At 34.6% G+C, this 5,245-nt stretch overlaps 1 pseudogene across 1 annotated transcript; it reads right to left on the bottom strand.

Annotated features, from left to right (window-relative positions):
* Positions 1-1,061: 1,061 nt before the first annotated feature.
* Positions 1,062-2,936, bottom strand: LOC145790779 (cytochrome P450 94A2 pseudogene; annotated as a pseudogene). The gene has a single exon (XR_014329953.1). The product of XR_014329953.1 is annotated as a cytochrome P450 94A2 pseudogene (transcript).
* Between the last annotated feature and the right edge of the window lie 2,309 nt (positions 2,937-5,245).

Here is a 5,245-nt window from a genome sequence, read left to right on the forward strand (position 1 = left end):
CAAACCACCCTAGTACTCAAAATTTGATGAGTTTCACCACACATGTCTATTCCTGATGCAATTACATATGAGATAGTAAATTAAATATGATATATAAATGTGGTCAACATTACATCATTGATTCTCATTATATAAAAAAAAATATTATTATTGATGTATAACATTAAAATTTATAGTGGTCCAAACTAAGTAAACACATTCTCAACCTTAATTATAGGAGCTGGCTTTCCTACCATCTATCCCTAATTTAGAATTGATGGTGTTGTCTAGGCTCGTAAGGTTAATCATGGGTCCTGTTTCGATAACTTTAACTATTTATTTTGTCAAACTCTTCATCTATATTATTCATAAAAAAAATTAAATCAATCTGATAATCCTTATCTATTCAATTTGTTGTATTTATATTCAAAAAAATAAAAAATAAAAGAAACAGAACACATGATGAGGCCCAGATTCAAAATCACAATCATTAATATATATTTCCCAACGTATCAAATTTTAAAAACAAAATTCTAAAATTATATCCAAGACAGGCACACTTTTATCACACTTCTATAAGACCATAGTCATTATTTATTTTTATTTATTTATTTTTTTTGTTACAGGAAATTCCTCCCACTCTCTCCTAGATCCAGGGCAGCGCTCATTGCAGAAATTACCAAGGCGTCCTGTTGTCCGTTCCGAGATAGAAGACTATAACTTGAGAACTTATCCCAACCTCCCAAAACAAGTTTCGTTTAAGTCAGGACTCGAGCATTGGGCTCACACCAAGTGTTGTGGTAGCAATAATTTGAGGTCAACATCCTAACCAACTGCCCTACGCCCAAGAGATTAGACCAAAGGGTTTTGAACTTAAGACTAGAATCTTAACCTCCAAACCTTCACTAAGTTGCCAAACACCCTTTAGTTAATAGCCATATTTTTGACTTACCTTCACATAGTTAACGTTGAAGGGTATATAGTTGCAGGGGCCTGAGATATACAAACAACAATACATCGTGTAGGACAGATTCAGATCAATAAGTCATATCCAGGAAAAATTATTAAGTGTGCGGTGACTATGTGCTAATCATTCATATTTTGTTATTCTTTTATATTATTTCTATATTTTAAAATCACATGAGTAGAAAAGTCAACAGGAGGGACTAGAGCGGATCCTGACTCCACAACTTGTTACTGGGACTATTGTATAATTTTGCTATAGGGTGATACCTCGAAAGACCAAATAATTATTCCATATATGTAGAAGTCTTTCAAACTGTTGCAACGGCTACAGCCGCATCGTCGCCGGCGTCAGAAATCCTTCTCAACCCTCTCCTCAATTTTCACCGAAAAACCACCTTTCATCTTGGACGCCAGATGAGCTATTAAAATAGGCTCTTCACCTTCCTCAAAAGCTGGCACAACTCGAAACCGCCGCAAGACACCAGAAACCACCCTCTTCATCTGCAAGAACGCCATCTCTTTCCCTAGGCATATCCTCGGTCCAGCTTGGAACACCGGATAAGTGTATGGGTCCCTTGCCACGAAGCTCCACTTTCCGGCCGTCTCGTCTCTCTTTTCCAACCACCTCTCTGGCCGGAACTCTGCCCAGTCCCTCCCCCACAACTTCTCCGATCTCCCCATTGCGTATGGATGGTAAGCCACCCTCGTACCTTTCTTGATTACCGTCCCATCCGGCAACACGTCGTCATCTATCGCTTCTTTTGAGTCAATGGGGACTGGCGGGTATAGTCTCATGCTCTCGCTCAACGATGCGTGCGTGTAAACCATGTCCTTCACTTCCTCAAAACTCGCATCTTCCGACTTTTCATTGATCTCTTTCAGAATCTCATTTTCCACATCTGGGTGTCTCGAGATTAGCCAGAAGAACCATGTCAAGGCCGCCGATGTGGTGTCTCGACCTGCCAATATGAAGCTGATGACTATGTCGGTGACGAAGTTTTCATCTGAATGTCCAGAACTAACGAATCGTGATAAAAGATCAACGGATTCGAGCGATAATTTTTCTCTCAGTTCTTGCTTCTTTTCTTTGACTATTTCTCTGGCGAATTCCCGAACTTCATTGACAGAAATTCGAAGCTGTTTCTCAGATCCAATGTCGAGAAGCCGTTTAGTTTTCCAAATCAGGGGATGAAAGGCTCTGAACCTTTCACTGCTGATTTGAACAGCAGTTTCGAAGGCTAAAGCGAATTTTTCTTGAGGAAGAGATGGCAGCAAATAGGCAGGATCGTGTCCGAAAGCAATCTTGCATATGTTGTCAAATCCGAATCTCTGAAGAATGTCCTGAAGATCAAGCACAGTTTTGTTCGCAGCTGCGGTGGAGAAGATAGGAATGAGGCTATCTGAGAGCTCCGTGTCGACAACAGTTTCGACAAATTTGCGTAAAGATTTGGTGTTGAATTCATGGCTAGCAACTTGTCTCTGGAACTTCCAGTTCTCGCCGTCAACATTAAAGATGCCATCGCCAAGTAGGTCGAAGATGTGTGTTCGAAAGAATTCGCCTTTTTGGTAGATATGGAAATGGGTCTTGAGAATATGCTGAACATTGGAAGGATTGGCAGTTAAGACTTGGCGGCGGCCCAAAGGGCGGTGAAGGACGAAGGTGGAAGTGGATGTGCTGGTCACAATATCTGATGTCCATTGAATGAGTCGGGTTCGATTTGCATAGATTGAGAGGAAAGAGCCGATAAGTGGGTATGATCTTGGACTCTTAGCGGACTTGTTGGAGGAACAAAAGCTTGTGAAAATAGACTTGGAATTGATGATGAAGAAGAAGAAAAGTAAGGATAAAAGGCAAAGGAGCAAAGAAATTGAGAGCTCCAGGTCTAACATGGCTGCTGTGAATGTGATGACCCAAAAACAAGGGAGGTTTGCTGGACTGAAAACAGATGTGATGGGGATTTATATAAATATAAATAAATAAATAAAAATTAATAACACTACAAATTTTTTTTTAAAAAAATTGTTCTGAAAATTTAATTTAAGAATTTAGAAAAAAATTACGTGTGAGAGGTATTTTTAAAATTTAATTACAAATTTATGATTTTACTTTTTTAATGTTTATAAAATCTGTCATTAAGTTAAAAATATTTTTCTAAATATACACTCATGTAAAAAAAATTCAAAAATTTATTTCATTATTTCACAACAACAATTTTTATTATATATTTTGAAACAATTTCAGAATTTTTTTCTTGTCCATTGACTTTCAAAAAGAATAATGCTATATGTATTAATTAATATATTAACTAATGTATCAATTGATGATATAATATAATTTAAAATTTTTTTAACATTTATAATGTAATTAATAAATAAATTTAATAATAATGTCATACCTAGTGTTAATATATTAATTAATAAACTAATGGATACATATATTACCATCGTTCCAAAAAAACCCAAAAATCATAGAGTACCGCGTGTGTTCCACCAATCGTCTTTTTCTTTTTGGTGGGACATCACTAATCATCTTTAAGACTTTTATGTGGATTTCTTTCTCACCAAGGATCCTCTAGAGTGAAATTTTCTTAAAATTTTTTAGAGTATTATATTATGTGGTTGAGATTTACTGGCAAGTCACATCAGAAAAATTGATGTGACTTGTCAGTAAATCTCAACCACACAATGTAGCACTCTAGGAAACTTTAGGAAAAAATCACTTTAGAGGATCCTTGCTCTTTCTTTCTTTCTAATGTTATGGGAAATTTTAATATACACCTCTTTTAACAAGGGTGTATTATATAGATATTTAGGGATGGTTTGAGATGGTTTAAATAAGTGTATTTTTTAACTTTTTATAAAATATGAGTTAGATTTGAAGTGATGTGATAGAGAGGTGATGTGACTTAAATAAGATAAGGTGACTTAAGTGGTGTTTGACAAGTTGGTTTGTGATTAAAATAGTCACAAAAGACAAAATAAGCTATTTTAGCCACAACAAACAAAACATCACATCCAACCCATAACCATTCTACTATTCTCTCACAAAAAAAATAAAAAAAGTCAAAAAATCAAAAAACCCTTCCCAAACCGAACTTTTTAACCCAGGCTAAAAAAGCCAACCCATTTCCAAACGGAGGCTTAAATAGAATACTGAATTTTTGACTTTTTGACTTTTTTAGGTTATGACAAACAATGTCTTAAGTCTTGTTTGACAAATGGTAATTTTAGTTAAAAAATTAAAAAATCATCAAAAAAAAAAATCTATAATTTTTACCCTACAAATCTATACACAGTGCCTTCACGTGAAGTGTGCCAAATTCAATGTAAAAAGACATTTTTACCCCTCATTGATGTGTCTTTATTTCGTATTTACCCCTCCTTTATGTCAAACGTTAATGGATGACTATCACAGCCGGGCAAGGATCCCCTTCTTGACTTCCCTACTTAATTTCCTACTTGATGGGTCATTGAGCCGACTTTTGGGTCTAATTTTGATGATACGAACTGTTTATATTTTAAAATTTGTCATGTATACCATACCTGTAAAAAATCAAGTCGATCGGATATCAAAAATCACATGATCTAAAAGTTTTATTAAACAATAAAACTACTTATTAAATTTTTTTTAATAAACAATTGTTAGGTTTTTCGATATTCGATCAATTTGATTTTTTACAGATATGATGTACATGACAAATTTTAAAATGTGAACAGTTCAGATTATCGAAATTGGGTCCAAAAGTGAACCCAATAGCCCATCAAGTAGAGGAGTCAAAGAGTGAATCCTTGCTTATCACAACCATCAGTACTACGAATAGAGTTTAATCATGATTTGACATTGGAATGCAGACTTTTACCAATAGTTTGATTGTGACTTGAAACGAGGCCTTAAAATAAAAATAAAAATAATAAAAACCATCACAAACACTTCACCCTCACGACCCCACATATACTTGTCAGAGAGATATGAAAACAAAAATAAAAACACACATAACCAATCACAATCATTTTAGAGTGTCCTCTAAAATGGGGGTCCCAATTATTTTCCAAATAAAAATTTGACAACATTATTACAGCACACAAATTACATTCCATATCACTATTTTATCGGAACACAAACAAAACGTACAAAATTTGTCATTCCCTCCATTCTAAAATAGTAGTTCATTATTCTATTTTTTTTTATTATCCCAAACTATTACTCCTTTCTCAAAAATTACTCAAAAAAATAATATAAACTTGTTATGTTGCCCTTTTTTAACATTAACAACAAATAAAATATAATTACAACAATTGA

The sequence above is a fragment of the Camellia sinensis genome, chromosome 5 (genome assembly GCF_055761805.1).
Source record: "Camellia sinensis isolate YWXY chromosome 5, ASM5576180v1, whole genome shotgun sequence".
NCBI lineage: Eukaryota > Viridiplantae > Streptophyta > Magnoliopsida > Ericales > Theaceae > Camellia > Camellia sinensis.